Genomic DNA, 12,905 nt, shown 5'->3' with positions numbered 1-12,905 from the left:
TTCTAGGTTGCTTCAAAAGCAATGTGAATGAGGCATTCAGAACCGGCTCTCCAAATGCTGTCTTTTGTATCTGGTGGCAAAGGATGTGTGGCTGAAGCGTGTGAGTCCTTCCCAAGTTCTGTATCGTGGCACAATGCTTTACAAGAGCTTTTCTCAGCACAAAAGTTCTTGTTTTGAATGAGCGTGCTGTTAAGCACGAAGAAATAGTTGCTGCAGCCACCTCGTCCCTATTATAAAGGTTAATCAACAGCAAATAGAAGACCTTGCAAAAGAGGATGTGTGTCCTTGACAGCGCTGAGGCAGGTGGCGGCATGGGAACAAGTTGTGTCAAGCCTGGGACTTGTTCTCCGTGTACCTGAGCTGCCCGTGAGGCCTGAGCTAACTCTGAGCAGACTCAAAGGTGAGGTGAAGGCTGGGCTGTGCTGCTTGAAGTCTTGACTGGTCACCCCCCCTGTGCAGCTAACACAACCACTTTACGTCCTTCCTATCTTAAATAGTCGCATCTTTAATTACCCAGAGGCTGTTATTGCATCCTGTGCTGGGCAGAGCAGGCAACTCTGAACAGCAAAACCTAATGATGCGTGAGGACTGGCTCTGCAAGCTGCTCTGGGTCCATGTTTGGGAAGAAACTGAACTTCACAGAGCCCAGAGTGCTCCTCTGGATGGAACTCGAGGCTCGTCAGCTTGGAAGGAGGAGACGAGACACAGGGGCTCATCCGCTAGCAACGGCGGTAGGGTTTCATTGCATATCAAGCTGTTTCCTGGCCCAGTTCTAGCAACGCTTTTCCATCAGAGGAATCGCATTCAGTGCCACTCAATTGCATTCCTCTGAAGTCGTTCTTCATGTCTTTGCGTCTTCTTCACATATTTACTCTAGTACATAGCCCTGGCGGTGTTTACTCTGCAAAGATTCCTCTAAGACTCAGCTAAGCACACAATTTACTCAGCTAACAAGGGCTGGCATTTATTGTGGGTATCTTTGTGTACTTGTCATTCTTTAGTCTCCGTTGACATTCAGTGGGAAGCGTTAAAACAAACAGCAGCACACAGTAGGAGGGTTGCCTGTACCAATGCTCCTCTGTGAAATAGCTGAATGAGGCCTTCTGCTTGATGTTGGCCAGAGCCAGCTTCTACCAGTTCCTGTCAGCGAGGCTGGAAAAGCCTTTGTGTAGGAGGTGGGCTTCTGGGAAAAACGTTTAATCTTTTGGAAATCTGGGGTTTTGTTTAGTTTTGGTGTGTGCTTATGCCTGCCTTTGCTTTTCCCCTAAGCTTCGCACTGATTGCAGATAAAGTAGCCCTTTGGAGTGAAACTTGAAGCCCAAATTTCTGTTGGGGTGAGATTTAGAGGGGGCAGCCCTGATTTATTTATTTTTTTAATTGTCCAAGCAGGGGCTCCAAAGCTGAGGACATCTTTTAGGGTGCCACTAACTGTAGGCAGCAGGGATATTTGCCTGGAGGGGAGTGGGCTCTGTGCACGCAGGCGTCAGCTGCCCCTCCAGCCTCTCTGTAATGAGAGCTGAACCTGCTGCGAGGAGAGCTCGGTTCATGGAGACAAAGCAGCCAGCGTGGTGCAAAAACATGCTACATCGAGATTCCTTTTTCTTTTTTAATTTAAATGGAAAATCTGTAACTTATTTTCCCCAGCATCTTCCTCTCAGAGCTCTCGGTTTTATTGCAGGTTCTTGTTTCTGCCAGCCCTTCCGCTGGCAAGCAGGATCAGACCCTGTTCCAGTGGGATGCATCACTCCGTTTCGCAGAGGCTCGTAGCAGCTCTGGTGAAAGCAGCTCTTCGAGGCCTTTGTTCCAAGTCTTGTTCCTGCGATTCCTGTTTTGTGCAGCTAGAAGCCGGTGGGATTTCAGGACTTCAAGTCAGCTTCTCTTTGGGGGAGAACTGCTGAGCAGTGGATGCTCTGTGAGCAAGCCTGGTGTCAGAGAGGAATCTTGGTCGGTTTGCTTGCAGTTAAGTGCCTTGGAAATACTGACAAATGCTGTTTTAAATGCAGTTCGCTCAGCTGAATTCGTGTTTACCTTTTGAGGTAACAAATTGCTCCCACAATGAGCTGAAGTCTGCAGTTAATGCTGCCCGTTCTTCCTGCCAGTACCGAAACGTCAGAGTTTCCTACTGGCAGAAGGTGAAGGCTCTGGGCTCTGTTGCCTGTGTTGCTTGGATGTTCTTGGCATTAATTGGCCGCAGCCTCTGCTGAGTAATGAAAAGCAGAAGAATAATATGCGGGCTCAGCCCTGAAATCACAGACTTCTCACAGCGAGCTGGAGCTGATCTGTTCTTGAACGAGGGCTGGCCTGAAATCTGCCGTCTCAAAACAGGTCAGGATACGGTATGAAAGTTCAGGACACCAATCTCATTCCAGGTCATGTTCTGCCCCTTTGCGTCTGTGGCAGTGAATCACTGCTAAGCATGTAAGTACCAGAAGCCTGTAGGATTAGCTGAACTCTTCCCAGTGAAGTTAACAGGATTTTACTGCCTACCTCACTAGCCTGCCGGCTCTTCTTGCCAAGTGCTCTGCAGAGGAGGGGAAAAAAAAAAAGGTGCCTGCACTCTGCTCCTGTGAAAAGTGTTCTGGCTGAACTCAGCCTGTGCACGCCAGGCAGCCTGCCAGTGAGCAGGGGATGAAAAAGCTGATACGGAGGAGCCTGTCTGCTTTTGGACCTGGCAGCTCCTGTGCGTGCTTCGCACTTGCATGCTAACATGCTCCAACCCTGACCCGAGTGGCTACAGCTGTTCGCAGCCTGGCCTCTCCATCAGGGACTGTCATTCCGCAGATCTTCTGGGTGGAAGCTATTTGCAGACAGGGATCAAAGGTACGGCCAGCGAAACGGACTGCCTGGGGGCTAACGGGGGTTGTCTGAGGTGGAAATCTTCCTCTGCTTGGAAGGCAGCGCAGAGCGTTTGCGCTTAGGCAGCGTCTGACGGGCGCTGGGTGCTGCTGCCTTGTCCCTGCCGTGCTGGGCAGGCAGGATGGGCTGCAGGGACACGTGCTGGGCTGAGACATCACCCTGGAGTCATGCTCAGTTCCTATCAAACCTCCTCTCTCTTCTTTTGTGTCTTACATCAAGGTTTCAGGTGCCTGGCCCCTAGCAGCACATCCCCAGGACAGAGGCTGGGACCAGGGAACGGCTCCTGCTGGGTGCCCGAGATGCAGCCACATCATTTTGGCCTGTGACGTGCTTCCTCAGGGAACTCTGCTCTATTTTCCACTCCCTTTTGTGGTCTCCTCTGTCGTGTCTAACTCAGATGACTGCAGAGCGTGTGTGGCCTCTATTGTTTTTTGCCAGGGCAGTGCTTGGTGCCCTGCGGTGGCCCACGGCCGAGGGGCAGCCTCCAGCTCCCCAGCTTGCCCCCTGGCAGCCAGGGCGTGTGAGTGGCACCTGGGGGCTGGGTAGGAAGGTGGAAAAAAGCTGCCTCTTCAGAGCCTGCAGCAATAAGCTCTAGATTGCCCAAAGGAATTAGACTTGGAGTTGCTATTCTTCGGGGAGAAGCCTCGCTCTTCGTAGCCCAGCATGAATAATTATAAGCAATAATCCTGGCAGGCACGAGTAAAACCCTCTTGAAATTGTAGAAGGAGAAGAACTGCTCGCATGCAGACACCCCCCGTGGAACCTCCCCTCCCCGCAGCAGCCTCGGTGGCCATCCTCGCTCCGGCCGTGGAGCCTGGGGCTCTGCTCCCAGTGGCACATAAGGAACGAGCTTTTTTTTTTTCCACCGAGCGACTTCCCAGAAATAGCATTTGTCTCCAGTGTCTGCCTTGATTTATGTGGAGTTCAGATGCTGTTAAAAATAATCCTCCCGCATGCTAAAATTACACCGTCTCTGATTATATTCAGCTTTGTGGACGGAGCGCCTATAAAAAGATGGGTAGAGCAGAGCTTGTGGTGGGGCAGTAGGAGAACGTCTGCTGTGTGCTGGAGGAAAGAAGTTTTGTCCTTTCCTTTGGCCGGAGCCGCTCTCCCCTGCCCTGATGGATTCCCAGCCGTGCCAGCCCCCTGCAAAGAGCTGGGCTCAGTTCCCCGAGGCTGGAGGCACAGGAGTTAAACGCACAACTTGATCTGCAAGTCAGATGAAAACTCTTTAATTAGCGAGCAGTTTTGTTTCAGACAGCAGCGAAGAAGCCTCTCCTCCCTGCTCCAGCAGCTTGCTTATTCTGTAGCTTTGGATACTTGGATTTATTTTGAAAATGCCATGAGCTGTTCTTGTTGTTTTATTAGGAAAAACCGAGAGTCCATAAAATACAATTCCCTGGGATGGAGGGCTAATCCTCTTATTTCTACACATTTCTGGATGATTAAATGGCTGGATTATTTAAGTAGTGATTTGTTACTGGATTGCATCATCAAGGAGATCTGAGGCATAAATATTAGCTTTGGGCTTTTGGCTCTTTGCTGTTGAAAGGGGTAGAAGGTGTTCTGCAGACAAAAGCCAGAGAAATTAAATTAAATGAGCATGTGGAGGAGTGGGTCGTGGCGAAGTCCCTAAACCCTTACTGCCTCGGAGAGCCTTAACCTTTACAAAGAACACATGGGGTAAGCAACGTCAGCTTCGCCTGGTAAATCTCGAACCCTGGGGCGATTCGAAGCAAAGTGGCCCTACTTGGAAAGGGTTCTGCAGCGTTTGGTGGCTTATGGGGCTTGGGTTTGTCTTTCCCTTGCACGGAGCCAAGTCCTCGCAGCCTTTTGTGCCACATCACCCAGCAAATGGGTATGTGGGAGGCTTGGGGAACAGTGGGAGCCCCCCGCTGCTGCTCCATCCTTCAGGGCTGCCAGGGCAGGAGCAGCTCCATGGGGATGAGCTGCCTGGGGGCTGCCTCCTGCCTTTTTCCAGGGTTTCCAGGAAGGCAGCAAGAGCCTGGGAGCAAACCAGGGCAGTTTGGGGCAGGAGGCAGTGGGGTGAGCCTGGTGGCTCCCATCAGCACCGGTGTGACCGGCGGCGTGGAGCCGGTGTGGGGCAGCAGATGGTGCTCTTGGCCCAGGCTGTGGAGCCACCAGCAGCTGGGGACTAAAAAAAAAATGACAGGAAAAACACCGGGAGCTGCTAACGAGGGTGCTGGGAGATGCTGAGGGGAAAGGAGAGCTCCGTGTCCTCATGCCATGCCGGGGAAGTCCTGCGCGATGGAGACCTTCGTGCGCTTCATCGCGTGCCGGTGGTGCTCTCAGCACGTGAGTTCCCCAGGGCCTGGATGTAGGAGGATGGATCGTGGCTCTGTGCTGCTGGAAACTCACAGCTCTGGCAGCTTAAATGTTTGCGTTTGACGCTCCTGCCTGGCTGGTGCAAGAAGATGAAAGCCGCTCCTGTGAAAGCCGCTGACAGCCAACGGTGTCCAAAGCGAAACGCATCTCCTCGGCTCTGACAGCCTTGGCAGCACGTGGGGACGCACAGGAGGGAAGGCAGGCGGCTCCGAGCGCTGAGCGAGCTGGCTTCTGTCCTCATCTGCCTCGTGGGATGGTGGTGGGGGTCGTGTCTGCCCGGAGGCTGCCCAAATCCGGCCCTCCCTGGTGTGCTGAGGCTCCTACGCACGGAGCATCGGGAGCAGCGACCTTTGACAGCACGAGGCTGATGCGCCTTGGGGTGAGAAGGTGGAAAAAAGGGAGAAACGGAAAAACTTCTGTTGTGGGCAGCTGGAAGAGAAGCACAGGGGTCCCGGATGAGCATCCTTCTCTCTGGGTTCCTATCCAGGCGCTGATGGTGAGCTCGATGCTGTCAGATGTCCCCACGGACGCTTGCACCTTTCCTCACAACCAGCCCAGGCTCCCTCTTCGATCTTGTTGTGATGCTACCAGCACTAATTGCAGCGTGCCTAATTAAGCGTGGCTCTTGTGCGATAACTGGTGCTTAGCTTTGTGCCTGTGGGGTTGGGCAGCGTTTGTTGTAACGCCCATTACCTGCTTTGCACCCACTGGGCTCAGTGCTCCAGCACCATGTGGGCTGAGATCTGCACGAAGAAAGGCTCCTGGCCATGCAGAAGGGACGAAGGGACTGCTCCTGCCTTGGAGCCACCAGGAGAATCCATTCCCTATTGTGAGTTATGCAGGCGTTAACCTCTGGGTGTGCAAACCGAGGGCGATTCTCTTTCTCTGCCCTATTTCTGGATTATTTTAGCGTGGAATCTTCCAAATTGTTCAGATGGCCGTGTAAGGAGAAGGGTGTCTGCTAAGGAAGTGTTTTGCTGTGGGTTAGCAACATCTGATCAGCAGGGAGGGTTTAGGGAGGAGATGCGCTCGCTAGGAAATGCGTCGTGCCTGGATCCGGAGGGGATGGAGAGCGGGGTGCCTCCGGGTGGGGGTCTGGGCCTGGCACTTGGGCTTGAGTCCTGCTTCTAGGGGACCTTCAGGGCCACCAGGAGTGGATATCTTCAATCTGCAACTCCTCCCTGAGGAGGGAAGGGTGGAAGGTGCAGTGGGACCTGCTCCTGGGTGCCCGCTATGGAAAGGGACGGGCAGGGCGAGAGGGGCCGAACGCAGCCCCCTGGTGCGCAGGGGAGGGCACGGGCTCAGCCCTGTGCTGCTGGGGGAGATGTCACAGCCCCTGGACTTGTGCTGGAGATGCTGCTGGAGGTGTGCTCTCCTGTGTGATAAACATGGGCTGTGCTAAAATGCAGGGGTTCAAATCATCTGAAGGCTGTCGGGTGGGGAGTGGATGAGAGGAGGCTGAAAATTGAGGAATGCAGCTGGCAGCGTGAGCGTTCTGCAAGGCTTTGGGTTTCCAAGGCTTAAAAGAAATACAGTTGGAGCGAACCAACACAAAAAAACAACCCAAATGTTGCTCTAATAAAACTACTTAAACGATACAGATCTGAGAGTGGGTGCGGGCAGCAAGGGGGCTGTGCCGTAGGCTGGAAACGAGCGGCGTTGGAGAGCATAATTCCTCAGCCACTTTAAGAAATTCAGTTGAAAAATAAGACAAAGTAAATATTTACTCGAGCTCGGCCTAGCTGAATGCATTATTGCATTGGGAATTCTTAGCTCTAGTCCGTTAATGCTTTCATCTGTTGTGGTAATAAACTCTGGCAGAGGGGCTGGAGCGCGGCGCGGGAGCTGGGCTGGGGGTGCTGGGCTCCCCCAGCCCCTCCAGGTGCTTTCCGACCCTCCTGGTTAAACAGAGGTTGGGCTCTTTTTAATGAATCCAACCTTCACGGCGAAGGCGATTCCAAATAATAAGTAATTAACTTTATCAAATCGACATTACCATCGATAACAAAATGTCAACAGCGCCTCTCTAAACAAGGCAGAGCTGCTATTTACAGAGGGGAGGAGGAAAATGCAGCGAGGCTTGGACAAAGAACAAATGCTCGGCTCCTCAGGCTCGTTTCTCCTCCTGTGCCTCTCAGAGCAGCTCCTTGGCATCTCCGTGCCCTTTGCTGAGATGCCCAGAGCACGGGGAGGGAGGGGAGATGCGCTCGGGGTGCTGAGCATCCTCCAGCAGGGCTGGGAAAGCCTCGGTGTTGTTCCAGGCAGGGCTTGCAGCCGGCTTCATCCCAAAATGATGCGTGCAGGGGAAGGCAGCCTCTAGCTGACGGCGTTTCCAGAGGTGCAGGAGGGGTCAGGGCTGGCTTTGCACCTTCCTCCCTGGCTCTGCCTGTGCCACCTCCGCTTTTGCAATGAGAGCTTTTCCAATTAAAAGCTGTGGCTCTGCTTTGGGGCGGGCGCCAGCCCCCTGATGGATATTCCTACCTAATAAAAAAAACGTGAAAATTTGCAAACGGGGAGCCTGCTTAAAAAAAAATAACCAGCGTGTTTAAAAGAAGAGGGGGGCGGGGAAAAAAAGTGTTTACCCTCACGTATGGAAATAAAATCACTTCTCAGTGTGCATTGGCGACAGTGCTGTGTATCTTCTTGTTACCCAAGAAATGAAAAGTTACTCATTTACCCCTGGTGTCCTCGCGAGCAGAGGTTAATAGCTGCAATAAGGATAAAGTTTATCCTCCCTCCTGGAAGCACAAAGCTGGGGCTGCAGCAGCAGAGCAGGATTTAAGTACACACAGCTCAAAGGGCCCTGCCACGGGGGTTTCCATCGGGGAAGCAGGAACCGAGGGCAGTGCTTTTTGGTTCTCGGTGCTGTGCCATGGCTTTGGGACCCCGCGGCCCTGCCCGGGGTGCTCCAAGGCAAGGAGAGCTTCCTCCTACGTGATTGGAGTCACAGCCCCCGACACGTTTTCATAGTGGAAAAATATTCATTTTATTGGCATGGGTGTTTCCGCGAGTTTCTTCTCTTTATTGCAAGCCTTCGTTTCTGGCAAAGGCCACCGAAAGCTTGGCAGCCCGAAGGGAAGTGTTAAAATAAAACTCGAGGTAGGGTAGCGACTCGGAAGATTTCTGCCCTGGGGACAGGAGACGCGGGCGAGGAGAGGCTTTAAAGCCATCACGGGCCAGGTGCAAAAAATAGTTTCTCTTTTTTTCTCTTAGGGTTGCTATTTAGTGCCCAGTCATCCAAGAAGATGCCAGTGGGATTTGTGGCCTTTCCTTTTCAGCTCACCTCTTGGCAGTGATAAAGGGGACGGATTTCAGCTTCAAGGGTAATTTCTTGGGGCTGGGACGAAGGGGAAGGGGGGCAGAGAGCAGCTCGGCGCCTGGCGCGGGGCTGGGCTGCGAGGCAGAAACTTGGGCTGTTTGAACACGAATCAACCCAAAAACCCCTCTTCTGGTTAAGATTTAAAAAAGAAAAAAAAGCAGCAACAAAAAAAGCCGCGTTAATCTCATCAGTGGAAATGATGGCGTTGGGTCTATGATCTTAATCTTTCACGTCGTACACATCTGGAGAAGTAATTCGGGGAAATAATATAAACTTCAGCTAAGCTGTATAAACCCGATGAGAAAGTGATTTCGCTGAACTGCAGCTCGGTGGACCTTTGTCACACGCCTTCCTGTAACAATATTGACTTTATAACACCTACACTTTGTTCTCTTCCTTAACAGGACAGCTGCTAAGTGCTGGTAAAACAAACATCACATGTGCTGCGGGGCTCCTACAAGGTTTGCAATCAAGCGCTCTCTAATAACTGCTTAAATACTCTCATCCAGCTTGTCCTTGCTGTTTGCTTTAGGACACGGTGTTTTTCCCTCCCCTCCGTATTTATTCTGCACGAGCGATAGACGGAGCTGGAGGTCACACAAAGTAAATGCAGGTGCTGCTTTGGTTTTGTTTCTTTTTTTTTTTTCTTTTTTTTTCTGCCCTTTTTTTTTTTTTTTTTCCGGGTTGACTCTCGTCGCTGAGCTCGCCTTTCTGACTCAGCAGAGCGGATGTCTCTCTAAAAGCATTGCCTTGTTGGTCGAGGCCGGGTAATCTCTCCTGAAGGCAGGTCCCCTGTTCTCTCTTGGCACCTTTTCAAAGCCGAGCAAATGCAAGGTGAGCAGAGGAAAAAAATAAAGAGCTTGTTGAGCAGGAAGAAGAGAAGCGAGCCTGATCCGGGGGTGGCTGTCCCTGCAGTGCAGTGAAACATCACCGAATTACGTTCCCCTTTCCGTGGCCTTCAAGGGCAGCAGAAATTGGAGAGGAGCCCAGGAGGTGCCCAAAACCCCACGCTCAGCTCCACCTCTCCCCGGTGCCACGATTTGGGGGCTCAAAACCCTCTTGGGGCAGCCCTGGGTGAAGCCTCCCCTCTGCTCCAACGTGCTAAATGCCTCCTGTGTGTGGTGGGGAAGCTGCCACATTGCAGGGGACGAATTATGGGCCCCCCTCCCTGCCTCCTGCCGTCGGGTGCGTGCGCTCTGCCTGGCGGAGCAGGGGGATCGATACGGCCCCGGGCGAGGACGCGGTGTTTAAATCACCGCCGAGGCAGCCTGCTGGGGAAATCAGCGAGGGAAGCAGGCGAGATTGATCTCAAATAATTTTTATGGCTGGGGACTTGAAGCTCCTGTCGATATTTCTGTATAAATCACCAGAAGCAGCAAGGGAAGGGAGGGGAAGGGAGGGGGGCAGCTGTCAGGGGCAGCGCGCGCGGGTGGTGCCGGGACGCGGTGCGGGTTGCCCTTCCCAAGGGGCAAACGGGGATTTTGGCACCGTCTGCAGGCACTGCTGCTCTTCCAGGGCCGCTTCTGAAGTCAGCCAGGCCCTGATTGAGCCGTCTTCCCTCCTCCATCCTCCTGGCCGGGGCAGTGCCCGCTCTCAGCTCGCCCTTGGTCCTGTCGCAACGTCTCCAAACGGGAACCAGGAGGGAGCTGGCGCTGGCTCCCTGACATCTCCTACCTTGGTCTCTGCAATCAGAAGCCATTTATAGCAAAATGTGTTTGCTTTGTGCTGAATTACTCACAATGCTGCCAAGTACAACCACACCAGCTGTTAATTAGAGTTTAGCTTTTATTACCAAAAAGTCTGCTCTGTTGATATGGAAAATGGGAATAAAAAGTCATTTAACCTATTGTGATGTGAAAATAAACGGTGACTTGTTGGTTTAATTAAATAGTCTATTTATCTAGCCGTCGACGTGTTTGAACATACACAGGATTACGAGCAGCATTACCCTGGCTTGTCTCCTGTTGTCTGCGTAATCCACGGGGTTTGAAGTGACAGGTACCTGCTAAATGGCCCAGTGAACTCCACGGGAATCCAGCAGAGAAGGCCGATCCCTTCCCTTCCCTTCCCTTCCCTTCCCTTCCCTTCCCTTCCCTTCCCTTCCCTTCCCTTCCCTTCCCTTCCCTTCCCTTCCCTTCCCTTCCCTTCCCTTCCCTTCCCTTCCCTTCCCTTCCCTTCCCTTCCCTTCCCTTCCCTTCCCTTCCCTTCCCTTCCCTTCCCTTCCCTTCCCTTCCCTTCCCTTCCCTTCCCTTCCCTTCCCTTCCCTTCCCTTCCCTTCCCTTCCCTCCTCCAACACATGGTGGGGCTTGAAGAGAATGGGCTTAGGGAGCAGATCTGGTTGAATGGAGCAGCTTTAGTGCTTCTCCTAGGGAAAAACAGAGGGCGAGGAGTTCTTATATTGAGGGGAGAAATTGATTTCAAGCCCCAGAGGGAGATGCAGCGCTCACAAGGTCGCTGAGGATTGCTTTGCGCAGCCGGAGCGCGAGCAGCTCCAGGGGCAGCGCGGCATCGCTGTGCTGGGGTATTTACAAGACCCGAATGTAAATCCTGGCGTTTCCAGGGCACGGCTCAATTACGGAGGGAGCTGGGCAGCAAGGCAGCTCGTGCTAATGGCATTCGGAGGCTCCAGAAGTGGGCTCTGCGCTCAGCTGCCAGGCGGAGCACTGCGAGCCTCCCTGGGGGACGCGGTGCCTGGTGCCGGAGGGAGTTCAAGGATCTTCGCTCCTCTGTGGCAGAGATGGTTTTGTCATTGCTGCTTTTCCTTCCTCCCTCTTACAGAGTTTTTCACCACCTGCCGAGGCTGCAGGAATGCGTTCTTGATGGCTGGGCTGGGGAGCAGAGCAGCGTGGTCCTGCCAGGGGATGGAAGATGCCGGGGTCCTTCTGTCTCTGCTGCATTTTTAACATGAAAGAGGCCAACGAGTGCCTCGGGTTTTGTGTTTTGGGGATGTTGAAATTTCCTGCCATGGGTCACAGGTGTCCACTTGTCCCTTTTACCACCCCTTTTCCCATATCAAACGTCACACTCTGGTGATGCTGCTGAGTGTGGGCTCCATGCACTCTAAGGACATGATCCTCATGGGCACGTGCTGTCGTGCACGAAGTGCCGATGCTCTTGCATGCTCTGGTCGCTCTCCAAAGAGGCTGGGCAGGTGCCAGTGGCCACCTTTGCGGGTGCCGTGGTGGCACCAGGTACCAGCAACAAGGTGGGCAGGGCAGGAGCAGGCAGCGTTAGGATTTGCAGCGAGGAGCTGGCGGCTGTCAGCAATTACTCTTTGGGCAGGCTCTGCGCCTCTCCGAGCAGCGGGGGCGCTTTGTGCCAGCCCTGCACGATAACCATCGGCGTGCCCAGTGGCTGTAGGTGCTGGTGCTCCCTTCTCCTCGCTGCAAGCCGTGCCCAGCTCCCTGCTCGTGTCGGTGTCCGCTGCAGCTCCCTCTCGCCGTGCCCCAGTGGTGGTGGCAGTGGCACGAAGCACGGGCGCTCCGTGCAGAACGGCGTCGCCACGAGAGTGCTAAACTTGTCATGGCTGTTTACTTACGCTTTCGCACTGTTTGTGTAGTCAGAAGGCTTGATCTCGTATTTATCTCCTCTTAAAACAGCTACAGTTTATAGTTTAAACACATTAATCATTTCCAAGCCTTTAAAGGGCTTTTAAGTGGAGACACTGCTTTTGTTTGCCTTTTAATTTTTATTTAAAGTCTCCCTTCCGAATCAGAAGGCAAGTGCTTTAAAGGACGTTGAAGGAGCACGCTCTCAAACAAGCTGCAGCTCGGCGAGCCTTCCCCATGCTAGGCAGAGCTGCAGCAACTCGGGCACCTCCGCGCTGGGCTGCTCCTCTTCTGCCTCCTCTGCACATTTTGGGAGGCATTGTGGTGAAGCCTGCCCCCGGCTGTGGGACCCCTTTGGAGGGTGTGGGGTCTGTAGGGTGCCCCCGCACTTGGTGGGGTCGTGGGCCTGGCACAGGGAGGGATTTGTGCCCTGCAGCCAGCACAGCCCTTGGGGTTATCGGCTGGGGAGGTGCAGTGGTGGCGTGGGTTTGTGTGGTCTGGCTGCGAGCGAGGTGCTAATGCAGCCAGTGGCTGCCTTGGCCAAGCTGCTGCAGGGCTTGCCTTTGGGTTTCTACGGTCCCCGGGTCTCGTAAATCCATCTCGTGGTCTTTGAGCTCCAGCTTAGACAATCAGAGAAGCTGGCAAAGCGCAACCCATCCGAGGACAGAGACCTGTTGCTGCTTGGGGTCTGCCTTGCTGCCTGGCTTCTAGCTCACCCCTGCTGCTCTCGCCCCATCCGTGGTCCCCAGGACCTCCTGCACCAGCACTGCTCACGGCTGTGGGGTTTTGATCTCCAAAACCCATCCCCGGATTTTTGGGAGGAGGCATGGGCCGTG

At 53.5% G+C, this 12,905-nt stretch overlaps 1 long non-coding RNA gene across 3 annotated transcripts; it reads left to right on the top strand.

The window, feature by feature from the left end:
- The first annotated feature begins 2,712 nt into the window (after positions 1-2,712).
- LOC311442549 lies at positions 2,713-10,404 on the top strand. Of its 3 annotated transcripts, XR_014696735.1 has the most exons (5): positions 2,713-2,820; positions 3,076-5,698; positions 8,416-8,525; positions 8,926-9,134; positions 9,245-10,404. It is a non-coding gene; the product is annotated as an uncharacterized lncRNA (long non-coding RNA). The 3 variants fall into 3 exon arrangements; XR_014696736.1 differs by lacking the exons at positions 2,713-2,820; positions 3,076-5,698 and adding an exon at positions 6,429-8,301; XR_014696737.1 differs by lacking the exons at positions 2,713-2,820; positions 3,076-5,698 and having other exon boundaries at positions 8,317-8,525; positions 9,245-9,355; positions 10,019-10,404.
- Positions 10,405-12,905: the final 2,501 nt, after the last annotated feature.

The sequence above is a fragment of the Aythya ferina genome, assembly GCF_964211825.1.
Source record: "Aythya ferina genome assembly, chromosome: 11".
Taxonomy (NCBI): Eukaryota; Metazoa; Chordata; class Aves; order Anseriformes; family Anatidae; genus Aythya; species Aythya ferina.
The sequence above is the reverse complement of the archived record's forward strand: the minus strand, read 5'-3'. Positions and strand labels throughout refer to the sequence as shown.